The following is a 13,768-nucleotide window of genomic DNA, read 5'->3' as shown; positions in this document are numbered from 1 at the left end:
TCCTGTACATAACCTCAATGTTAGTGATAGGTTAAACTAATGCCCCTTTAGGCATTAGTCTACATTCTACGACCATTAAACCTCCTATAAACGTTGGAAAACCAGTGTGTGCCAAACCACAAGCTGTAGAAAACATTCAGAATTTCACACAGTTGAAAAAAGATTCTACAAAAATCACCAAAGAAATCGGGCAGGTCTAGGCCCTAGTACTGATCATTCAAACAGTAGCCATTCTAACCATGATAGGCCTATGTTGAAACATAACCCTAAAAAGTAAACATGGTCCTAGTGATAACCTATTGGTTACTAAAAAACAGCATTAGTCCCAGAAAAAAATACTAAAAATCTTAATAAAGGAAGATGTATCTAGGCACGGCTACCAAAGGGAATGACCTTAAAGTTGTGGAAAAATACAGGTACCTTTTTTCTCTCAAGACTTTCAACCGATGTAAACAGTGACGCAGTAAAAAAATTATCTTAATGATGGCCTTAAAGGTAAACTATAAAGTCAGCCAGATGAGGAATAATAAATTTCCTGGCTACCGATCTTTTAAGGTTGGTGTACCAGGTAATCTATGGGACCAAATTTTTATTCCCGAATTCTGGCCAACCGGGCCCTATGTCAGTTACTTTAACTTTAACTTTAAAAGAATAAGTACAAATGGGGACCAAGATTCTTTTTTGGGGAATGTTACAAAAACTCAAAAAATAAAAAGTTTGCGGTTTTAAGGCTTCTGTAGACATTGGTAACGTACCTAAAAATTCTCTGGTACACCTAAATGAACACAAATCAAATGATGAAGACATTTTAAATAGCTCTACATTACCAACAAAAACAAATAATGCCCTGTCTAACTTAAACGCTACTGTACTGGAACGCGCAGGGTGTAACAAACAAGCTGGACTATCTGAATCATTTAGCATCATTGCACAGTGCTGATGTTATCTGTGTTTCTGAACACTGGGTTCTTAACTCTGACATTGATTTTTTGACACTGCAAGATTATAAAACTGCAAGCTACTTTGTTAAATCAAATGCGATTCATGGTGGGTACCGTGATCTTTGTGAAGGAGAATGTGCGTTTCCAAGTATATAATAAGTTATCACTGGTAGTTGAAGAGCAAATTTTTGACTTACACAAATACAGTTAATTGATTTTAATACCATCATCGTTTGCTTTTATAGACCACCTACAGGTAAGACCAGCGCTTTGTTTGACAAGCTGCATGCAGTTTTCTCGTGTGTGCATGGTGTGAACTTTGACTTTATATGCGCAGGAGATTTGAATATCGATCTGTTAGTCAATAATAATGATACCTTAGAGCTGTATAACTTAACTAAAACTTTTAGTTTACACATAACGATTAAGGATGTTACCAGGCCAAATCTATCTTCAAATGCGGCAAGTAGGGGCTCCTGTTTGGACAATATTGTTACATCCTTACATCCTGATAGATGGAATGCTTCCGTTTTGCACAACAAGTGTGTCTGATCACAACGCCATCATTTTCAGTACACCAACGAACGTGACTTCAGACAATCTTAAGTTAAAGAAACTTGTTAGGCCTATCAATCCTCAGAACTCTAAGCTATTTTCTAAACTTACCTTAATAGTATAATTTGGTTAGCTATATTTAATAGTAAGGATGACTTAAACAATAAGTTCAATAAGTTCTTTGATTTGTTCTTATGGGCGGTAAACAGCGCAATGCCTATGAAAACTGTTGGGATAACCAACAGAAAATAGTAAATCTAACAAACAATTGGTACAATGAGGACTTAAGAATATTAAAGGTCCAACTTGACAATGCTTACTATTTATTCTGCAACACTAAATGTAACAGGTCTAAAGAAAATTATATTGCTCTTAAGAGAACGTACAAGGCAGAAAATTAAAAAAGCCAAACTTAATCATAATAACAACATAATTGACAGTTCAAACAATAAATCAAAAAGCTGCATTGGTCTGTCATAAATCAGCTTAGAAATGTTAACAGTAAGCCTCCCAATATTAACGCTAATTTAACGCCTGATGCTTTTAAAACAATTTTTTTCTTACCAGTGTAGAACAAAATTTGTAATAGCATACCAAACTGACGTAAATAAGCTTAATCATAGTGTTTTTCTTGACAATAGTGAGAACTGTGCAACAGGAAACAATTCAGTAGGGTTATTCACTCTTAGAAGTTTTACAGTAGAAGAAGTCTACCTAACCATAAATAAACTGAATAATAGCACTTGTCTTGATATATATGGCACCAATGCAGCAATACTGAAGTTATCAGCTAGGTCTATTTGTGAAGTACTAACATATCTTTTCAACTTGTGTATTAAGCAGGGAATTTATCCTGACAAACTAAAAGTAAGTAAGGTCATTCCAATACACAAAAGAGGGCCTAGGGATGATTGTGCCAACTATAGGCCAATATCCATTGTTCCGACGCTGTCAAAGGTCTTGGAACGTCTCATTCATTGAACAACTCCTTCTTGGAATCAAATAAGTTATTGTCCAAGAATCAGTACGGCTTTAGACCTAACCATAGCACTGTTGAAGCTACTCAGGGATTTGATCTTGAATTGTTTTGAAGGACTGGAGAACAACCTGAAACGTTCTTTTCAGATCATTTGATATGTCCAAGGCCTTTGACACAGTGTTGCATTCGTATTTTACTGGATAAGATGTATTTTTATTCTATTGACAACAGTGTAGTGCAGTTCTTAAGATCTTATTTGAACAATCCATGGCAATCCGTATTCCTAAATGGCTCTTACTCAAAACAGTTAAGTGTAAAACAAGGTGTCCCCACAAGGGTCCATTTTGGGACCCTTGCTTTTCATACTCTATGTTAAATGACCTGCCGTACAACCTAAATGCTCATTCAGTAAAATCATTTTCTATTTGCTGACGATTTAGCAGTGTGTGTCCAGGGTAACAGTGCAGAAAATGTGGGTTACATAATCGACGCCAAAACTAAAACCATTCATGACTGGTGTAATGCAAATAAGTTAAGCCTTAATGACGGGGAAAACTCAGGACCTTGCTTTCAGCCTTAGCAATCGGGGGGAAAGTAACCCACTCAAAATTCTTGGGGGTTCACAGTCCAGAGCAATCTTAAATGGCATCAGCAAATTGACAGTCTTGCGAACAAAATTTCAAAAGGCATTTTCATGATCAGAGCACTTTAAAGGCAGTGTCTCTGTTGGTGTTCTGCTCTGTGTTTACTATGGCCACATACATAGCTACCTCTCTTATGGAACTTCAATCTAGGCAAACCATGGATATGTACAAAAGCTTTTTGTGCTGCAAAAAAAAGCAATCCGTCTGATTTGTGATGCACACTGGCAGGCCCACTGTAAAGAGCTCTTCATTAGGTTAGGTGTCCGTTCATTGCCTTCTATGTATATATTTAGCACACTCTTGTTTGTTAAGAGGAACTTGGCACTTTGGCCTGCAATGTCTGAGGTCCATAAACTATGCAAACTAGAAACAAAAATAAAACTTATAAGTGAACGATGCAGATACTCTGCAACTCAGAAGAGTTTTCTATACCAAGGCATAAAAAATGTTTAATGTTTTGCCAGAAGGTATTAAAGAGCTGCCGCTCACTAGATTTAGACAAAAACTAAAGAACTTTCTAGTTGCAACCTGCTTATACGATGTACAGAATTTTACGAAGTTGTTAACTCTTTAAGTTAGGTTAAGTAACCTTTTAAGTTGACTTTGTTATACATGTGGAGAACATGTTTACAACAAATAAATATTTGATTTGATTTGATTTGATTATTAATATACGACCTTTAGCGGGTTTTTTTAGAAAGTATTTAGAGGGCAAAGGTTGCCATAGTCGTATACAGGAATCCATGTGGTTTAAAGGAAACTTTGCTAAATGTGTGGAGTGAAAATTAAAGAAAACAAAAGCTTAATCGTTATGAAAATATTAATAATTAGAAATCATTATTCATAAAATATTCGTAATAAACTCCTCTTTTTACACATATAAGTTGAGAGAAGATATTGATATAAGAGCTGTTCTATATCATTTTAAATTGTATGATTCAGTCTTTCTCGAGACAGAATATAGATTATATCGACCAAGATTAAGTTTCCAGAATCTGAATAATGGAAACTCCCTCAATATTGCTTCTGTTGAAGTGTAATACCTTGATATTACCATTTTCAATACACTCAAACGTACCAGTTCCGTTGTATTTCTTTAGCAAATACAGCATCTGGAACAAAATATATGAGTTAAAACCGAAGTATTACCAAAGTAAGTATGAATTACATTTTTACAGTAACAAAGGGCTAAACGTTGCGACTGATTAAAAGAGAGATTTATTTTTCTAACACAGCTTACAATTTGATATTATACCTACCTATTTATATGTATTACAGAATAAATTTTATTCTGGTTCTCAATCATATTATTTTATTCTCATGAAAAAACTAATATTATAACCTTTAGAGTTGTTTAACAATTTTCTTTTACCTTTCAAACATTTAGAAATAATTTTTTAAGTGTCCTTGAAAGCAGATTCTGTATACTTAATAATACACTACCTTTAAACATATTAGAGTAGAACGGTTCAATAATATAATCTTATATTGTTCTTCTTAAAATTATAAGAGTGTTTCTTTTTTAATTTTAATTTTTAAAACGTCTATTGATTTATGGTTATACTGTGATTTAATTTTCTATTATTAAATTTCACATTTATTACTAATTTGAGTCACGATTAAAGTCATTAAAGCCAGTCATTAAAGGATCCAAAGAGGTAATTTACAAATAACTTATATCTATTATGAGTAGATTTTTTTAATGTATTACATCATGATTTAATGTTAGAATTAAATACAAATACAATGTTTAAGGCGGTTGAAATAAAGTTTTTAAATCATTTATGTCCCTGCATTCATAATTTCTAAAGAATAATGGATAATCATAAAATAGGTACCTCCAATTTATTATTATGATTCTTTTCGAATTTTAGTAGAATAAAACTTTGCGGAAGACTTTGATAATATTTCAGGGGCGGAATTTATTGGAATAGTTATGGGCAGAATAATCAAAAATATCTAAAAGAAAGTTTATTATTTTTGTCTTAACTGAATATTGAAGCATATATAAGGTGTAGAAATATTATGGTCATATCTCACCCTACATGTTTTTTCATGCCAGTAATTACCAGCCAATACAAATTTACAATTCGACATGACGTGATTTCAATGCTACCACAATTTGCAAGGAACGTGTTTCATTCCCGATCTGATAGCCAGAACGTAACAGCAGCTATTGGCACATTAATATTAACGCAATGGTCGCCACGGAGTGCTGTAGGTGTCATATAATTGTACAGTGGCAGTGCTCATTACACGCCGTTAAGAGATTGGCGAGTCTCGTGAGTCCCTGTGACACGTAATGTCTGGACACGCGACAAACCGACATTCCATAAAAGCCTGTACCACATTTCATGTTATAGTAATCCATGACAGCAGTTCATTTACGTTCTTCATTACATCTAACTGTAAAATGTGCGTCTTTTCCTATATACACCCGTCCTTCCGTTTGTCTCCACAATAAATCTTGATAGGAATGTCCCAGAAACTGAAAATTAGAACATAGGAATTTTTTTTGTCCAAGGATGATAGCATTAATTCAGAAAACACTTGACAAAAACGTCCTAGCAACTTGGTATATAGTTTACACTTAGTGGCCTTGTTTGTGGGTCAAATTGTAAAGGGACAGTCCCCTATGTATAATTGTCTCTCTTTGCTGTATAACTTCATAGGAAACTCACAAATACTTGAAATTTATTTTTGGAGTATATAGATTATCCTTGATCTTTGAAGACTCCTAACGTTTGTCACTCTGTCCGTTATCGTTATTGCGATAATTTATTCGTTCTCTTTACACATTCTGTTGGGTCTTTTGATACTCCGTTATAAAGTTTTACTTTTATAACATATTAATATGTTCGTTTTATACGGAATATTTATTTTAATTTTTTAATTTCTATAAAACCCACTATTGAGTGACAGATAAATGATACACGTTGGCTTTATACGCTTTATTCTGAGCGTTGTATATCTCACTTTTTCAAAGTGGTCAAACTGTCAAAGTTTACATCGTCCTGTTGCAACCAGGAGTAGTAGTGTATCGATTATGGGATTCATTAATATTTTCCATAAAAATATTAAGTATCCTACATATATTAACACGTTTAAAGTGTCATACGTCATACTACTGTAGTAGTTATAATCTTCGTTTCATGTCACTGAGTATAAATATTAATGGATATCTTTCCTTCCGGGATTCTCATGATAATGTCCATTATAGACGAAGTGGGTTTTAGAGTCGTGGCTCGATGAAACAGATCCCTCTCTTTTAGAAAATTGTATTTTAGATAGACTAAGATAATTTGTATCATTATCAACAACTAAACTACATAATCTGTATTCTACATTTTATTGCTTATATTGCTTTACAAATTAGTATTTGTCTAAATATTTTAAATTACTTTCTCAAAGTTGGGAACTAGCTTAAATATGAGAGTAATCAGCTTTATATCTATAACATCCCGTATAGGTTTGCGTATGTTTAAAAGTATTGTAAAGTTTCTTTAAATAAAGCGTTTGTCTACTGTCTACTGTCTATTACCTTGGTTATCTATAATATTCAACGATACTCAAATGTCTGTCACAATTTACGAAATGTCTCTAGTTGTTGTAATATTGTACATTTAAGTTATTTTTTGCAGTGCCCTATCCTTCTATGTTCAATCAACATCTCGATCAAATCAATAAACATGTATAGTCTATATTCATTAATAAAACAAAATTAACACACTAGAGTTTTTATATACTTACATATTTAATGTAAGCGTTTTTATACTAAGTAAGCCTACATTAAACTGTCGTTTTCCATTATATTATACCAATGAATTTTATTATAGTTGCAATTTGAGATAAACACCATAAAACATTTAGACAGATGATTTAAACAAATTAATGTAAACGGATGATTTTTATAATTTAAGTGCAAATTTGTGATTACTATAAGATAATTAAATTGGATGAACTCGTTTGTGCAAAGAAAAAGTCAGACTAAAACACATGGATGTATATACCAGTCACATTTGTGTATAATAAAATGGCAAAACTATCATTATTGGGCTATCTACTCCCGTACTTGTAATTATCTGTCAGCATAATAAACTAATAACTACTTGTCCACAAGTGAACTATTAATAATAACTGTTTTTATCAACATTCGCTCTAACACAAACCTTACCTGTTATACAATAATGTGGAAATAGCGTGACTTAAACAAGTAATGTTCCACAAACAATAAAATTTCAATTGGTATTCTGGAAAAATGATTGCCATAGAGTAATGTTTGCCAAAGTATTTTGATGAGTTGAATCATTTGGCATGATATGAGTTATATAAATTGTGACATATAATAGAGAATTAAAAGCGATACAATCTTGTTATAGGTTTTTATTTTATTATATTACATTATATACTATGCAGAACAAAACTACCATAAATCTACATGCAATTGATTCCTAAATATCAACGGGCCATCAATAATATTTTATGCTTTCATATGCTCTTACATTTATGAGTTATTTAAGTTCATGTGATGAACCGGAAATATGTAATATTTATATAAAACGATATTCGGAGTATTTTCGGTTTGGAGTTTGGATTCTCATGATCGAAGAAAATAAAAGAAAGGAAAGAAATAATGTATACAAATTTAAATGTTTAAACATAAATAAAATATAAAAAGGTGATTTAGCGATAAACACTGATTGTTGAAACTAGAACAGACCTCTGGGTGAAAAAAATTGGGTGTAATATGTTACAATTCCATCAGTAGAGAAGTCATGTAAAAAGATGCAACCGTGGCCGCTGTAGGAAAGTTCAACAACAGATGACTTGTACAAAGCAAACTGAGACACACAAGATATGAATCGCCTGTATATTGATGGTAACTATATGTTATATTATATATACATATCGGCTTTGCCGTTTTCAAAAAGGTATAATAAGGTATAATAAAAAATAACAACACAGCAACAACATTTCCAAAAGTAAATAAATAAAAATTGACATAAATAAATGAACAGGAATTTTTGAACTTTTTTTTTATATTTTTTATTTAGAAATTTTTTAAGTGACAAACTCTTTGGTACCGATTTTTTGACATAATTGATATAATAGGGCAATTCTGCTTTTATACACCCGAAGTGAATATATATATATATATATATATATATATATATATATATATATATATATTATTTATGTTACTAATTATAAACCCCATAATTATATGGAATATTTACTGTTTGCTTAGTATTAAATCGTGTGTAATGCATTTATTTATATGAAAATGCTCATGATATGTACGTCTAACTAAATATCATCAGTTGTGCTACTCTTATAGTGATAATCATTCATTCATAATCTCATAGTTTTTTATTATAACTATTATCTTCTAAAACTGTACTACCCTGTGTCTTTAGACTGATAGTTATTAATATTATTATTACAATACACATAGATTTATATTATATTTTGTAAAAGTTCATATAACCTAATTATTTGCCACATGCTGAATTTTCTATACAAAGAATCTTATCTTGTAAAAAGAATGTGCTTGTATGTATATTTTTTTCAGTGCCGTCTCGCTATTAGGATAAAATTTTAATATTACATATATATGATAAAAGAGACTAATAATAGTAAGTAAATCTGAAATATGCTAGTTATATAAAGCTTGTAGTATACTAGTACATTAATTCCAAAATTAACAACATACTATTTTGAAACCTAAATACTACATGTATTAGTTACGACATATGAGTGTAAATTTTTGCCAGTTATATAAGTTACGTGTCTAAAAAACTATATATCTTTCGAATCCGAACTAAAACACTACCTAAATTTCAATACAATATTGTTTATACATATTAGAGACTATTGGGGGATATGAGAGTTTGATGTGCTTTTCGTAAAAAAAATAAATTAAAAATCTTTTTGTATTTGCTATACGATTTTTGTAAAATCACCTTGATGAAATACCTAGAAAAAGATTTTATAAAATTTTATACTATATTGGCCACCTCTGATTTCCCTTTTTAATCCCCAAGAAATTCTGTAATTTAAGCCACATATTAAGCATGTTAGGTCATTCATACAAGCTAGCGTAAAACGTAAACTATGTATATATTATAATAACTTAAAAATAACTCAATTTTTATTCATGACTCTAACTTATATCATAATACTATAACAGGAAATGTTTGAAGTTATAATTTAACACCAGAATAAATGTAATTTAGTAAGTTTTAAAACACAAGACGAAATTGTACATATTTGATCTTATATAGCCTAACGTTATAATTTTAATTTTAATAACATATTTTTTATTGTAACTCGAGAGCACCTTCATAATTGCTTTACCAAATCAGATTGTAAAATATAACAAATCTTATATTTTACCATACATTTTAAACAGCAGTGGGTAAACAACAAAATAGACTTGTAAGTTACAGAACATAGTGTTAAATAATGGAAACCTGCTATAAATAGGTAAACTTAAGCTAGAGTAACATAATCCCCTTATAGAGTTATGTTTCCAAACCTCTGCATATTTCCTTCAAAGTGTACACACGCTTGCTTTACGAGGGTCAGCGGCTGTGGCTGGGTAAATAGCGCTAGTATTGATTGGTCAAACACACGCTCGTCCACAACCCTTTTATCCACGATTTAAAGCATCTTGTTACTGTTAAATTTTCTTGTTACGTATTCTGTTACAATCTGTAAGCTGACTAATCAGATTACAATAGATGCAGCAGAACTAATAGTTGTATTTTTTTGCATTTCGCGTAAAGATTCTGTGTAAGATTAGAAATTAAAATATGGAGTATTTGTTTTGTATGGCCAAACTTTTACGTAAGAAAGTAACACGTAACAAGTTTGAATTTGATAAAAATATAATTGTTTAATATTGCATTTAAAATTATTATTATTTCTATAAAATTACCTAATTGTTAAAAGCAAATAAAAAAGTGTTTAGTGCCGTAATGCTTAAATTAATAAAATTATATAATATTATATATATATATATATATTATCTACCCGGTTAAGTTTAAAACGTGTATTTTAAGACAGGGGGGCATGTGCATAATATATACAGATATATATATTTATCTATTTATTGTATGTGTGTGTGTGTGTACACCTTATTCTTCTTTTGCTCGTAACAATAATGGTTATAGCTATGTGGTTGCAACATTTTATATGTTACAATTTATCATATTTATTAAATGTATTATAAATTATATTTCATTTCGTAAAACAAACAAAAAATTCGAATATAAGCTTTTAAATTTTGCATGCAAGATACAAAAGGCTTCCTTAGATATATTGTATTATCTACTGGCATTGCTGAGATTCTCTTACCAATAATGTTCGATTTAAGACTAATCCTAATTTACTGCAATCTCACCTTTTATTTAGTACTAGTGCAAAATAACTACATTAGAATTTTTTATGTATTATCTAACAATTTTTAGCTAGTTTAGTTAATAATACAAGTAACTGTTATAGAGTAAATGTTTATTATGGACTGGGTACTGGCAGATTCTCATTTTAACTGTTATTGGCCATGATACCTTAAAAGAGTTTTAACATTCCAGTACATTTTCAATCGTAATATGTAAAAAATTATAACACTACAGTTTTAAGGATTAAATCTACATTCTTATTTGGGTGAAAAACTATAAAGTACATAATAAACAAATAATAGTGCAGCAATATACTGACACTGAATGATACAAACGTCATTTTGTAGACCTACGTATTGAGAGCCAGAATAGAGATCAAACCTAAAGAGGTATTGACAATTAGACTAACCTAAAATTAAGAAATTGGTACAAACACCATGAACCATGAGCCAGCACAAGGATGGCTGCGGTTGCCCTTTATCCCCTTCCTATACCATCCCTCTTCTTCCTGTTCTCTCTGTTTTTAGATGACGCTCCCTGATACCAAAGGAATGATGAAATATATTTCCTTGCCAGTTTTCCACCTTCATTGCTTCAGATGTTACAATGGCCGGAATAAAAATTCTGTTTCCTTCACAATCCAAACTTCAAAAACAAAATTGAAACAAAAAATAACTTGGGTTCATTCTCTCTAGTTTAGACTTTATGCTAACAGAGGTCTAACAATATATTTATATGTTTGAGAATATATTTATATAACCATAGCAGCAATTTTTTAATTTCTCAATAAATTAGTTTCTTACATCTGAGGCCGGCGGTTACTTTCAATCCAGTGCAGTGTTTTACTGTTTACAACTCATAACAATGGAAAATTTCTGAAATCCTACTATTGCAATATATTGAAAACCCGATTAAGAATATAAAAACAGGGTGATTGTTAGCGGAGCATTAACTAAGGTGGATTGATTTTATTTTTGTCTCTCACTAACCGAACGTTAGCTCAAACATTAAGTGAATTTAAGGGTTTGAATAAATTTTAATTTTATATATGTAACAATGAGGTTGATAATGTTGCAATGTCACTCTATGGTTTTAGCTAAACTTTAACGAATATTTGTAAATTTGTCTTATGAGTAATCACGATGTCAACAAAAAAGTTTCAATACATCAATTTGTGAAGAAACTGAAAACAACCGTATGACATTTTAACAAATGACGCAGTAACACATGCAGCTAGATATTGGCTATGATATGGGCTATAATATTAAAACGTGATGAGTAGATAGGTGTATTTGTATGAGGCTTAAGTAATAGGTCCCAAAATAAAGAATCTTTAATCAATTTTATTTTTAAACGGAGTTATATATAAACTACTAACAACTATACCAATATGTATCAATTAAATTATTGGATTAAATTTATAGTTAAAATTTCAATTACTAAACCCGTTTATAGGGGGAATGATTTTTAATAAAGTAAGTTCTTCTAAGTTATAATTACTATTTAAAATTGAAAATAAAACCACTTTAAATCCATGTTTTAAAATAATATTCTTACTTAACTCTGTTTTCTATAGCCTCTTAATAGGGCCAAAATCGTGCCAGTGCTGTTTATCCTATATTCTGTTGCCGTATATATTTAACATCTTGCTGTATATAACCAATATCATTTATTTAAAACACTTTTTTCATTGAGCAAGTATTAATATTCTCCGGTCGTTTTAATCAAGAAATTTACTAGAAATTAAGAACACTATTTATTACTTAACCAAATATTTTTACATAATCATTATTATGCACGTAATGGCAAAAAGATATACTCAATAATATCAATATTTTTCGCAAAAGCCCAGAGACAATCTGACCACTAATGATTTAAAAGAAACACGAAATACCTTTTATTATATAAAATAATAACGTCTGACACGCTATGGTTCAAAAACTAGATACTGTCATCTTCTTTTGACGCAACCTTAAGATATTATATTATATATGTAAAAAACAACTTAACAAAATCACAAAAATAAGATGATTGAAGATCAAAGTGATATTGAAAAAGATCGAACTTTTACAACACGAAAGAAACAGAAATATAATTTAAATGGCTGTAGTGTTAAAAATAATATATAATTAAATAAATATAATTACATGTTTTACTCAACACGTAATGCTCATAAAATGGCATATGAGGGAATATTATGCGGGGAATATCATCAGTGTAACCTGAATTCTCAGTTGACCCTAGATATAAAAACTTGGATGTTGATATTTGGGAGAGGAAAGGAAATAGGCAGTTGCATTCACAATGCTTTTTATTTTCTACCTTTCTAAACAATATGTTGTATGTGTTACTTTATTGGTTACCACCGAAAAAAATTTTCTTACACAACTAAATTCTTTAAGTAATTCAGCTTATTTTATTTATTTATTTTTTTTTGAAAGGAGAAGTCGATCCCCTTATAATCCTTACTCTGCCCGTCCTCATGGGCCACTGGCCTGTGCGAGGATCTTATCAAGCAGAATAAGAGGGAGAGTCGATACAGTACAAGGTCGATGGTACTGATAAAAAGTGCAAGGTCACAGACAGGATTCGAACCTTCACTATCTCTAACTCAGACTCGAAGTCCAACGTCTTAGACCGCTCGGCTATCGGCACTCCCAGATAGCTGTGGAGACCATATTTCGTCAACAAATTGAAACCCTAGCTGAGATGTTTAAATTTTAATGTTTGGTAATTATGAATCGAATAAAATATTTAGTTCCCATTAATGCAATATTCACTGAATTTTCAAATTCAATAAGGAAACTTATATTGCCAAAGCTATGTCGTAAATACCTGTAATTCTTCATAACTGTTGTAGCTATCCTTAGATCCGCTAATCTCTCCTTTAGACATCCCACTGATTATATGCCAACGTACACTAGTTGTGCTATATTTCCGACAACAATTGCTCGTGACTTTCTGCTAAAATTCTCCTCTATATATAGGTAAAAATTTAAACAGTATAAAAATAAAACTTAACACCTAAGATCAAATTACTATTTATCAAGTGTAATGTTTGTAACATGTCTCATAAAATAAATTGCCTACATTACAAAATTATATAATTACTAAACTGTAAGTTTTTGTATTGAACTAACCTTCAAAGTGCTTGTAGAGCTTGTTAATCTCTCACCAGTTATGTTTAGCCGTTTTTATGCATGGCTTCCTCATAGGGTTTAAAATAAAATACTCTATTTAATTCTT

General features: G+C 30.8%; 1 protein-coding gene across 2 annotated transcripts in view; it reads right to left on the bottom strand.

The window, feature by feature from the left end:
- Positions 1-13,768, bottom strand: part of LOC124354757 (hemicentin-2) — a 406,108-nt gene that overhangs the window by 212,122 nt on the left and 180,218 nt on the right. Inside the window, exon 1 of one of the 2 annotated variants that reach the window (XM_046805444.1) lies at positions 4,198-4,233. The exons of the other annotated variant lie outside the window; for it this stretch is intronic. The gene's annotated coding sequence lies outside the window, so the exon portion shown is untranslated. Of the gene's footprint in view, positions 1-4,197; positions 4,234-13,768 lie in introns of those variants that run through there. 2 annotated transcript variants of the gene reach the window in all.

This window comes from Homalodisca vitripennis, chromosome 2 (genome assembly GCF_021130785.1).
Source record: "Homalodisca vitripennis isolate AUS2020 chromosome 2, UT_GWSS_2.1, whole genome shotgun sequence".
NCBI classification, from domain to species: domain Eukaryota; kingdom Metazoa; phylum Arthropoda; class Insecta; order Hemiptera; family Cicadellidae; genus Homalodisca; species Homalodisca vitripennis.
Note: the sequence above shows the minus strand (reverse complement) of the source record. Positions and strands in the feature narration are given on the sequence as shown.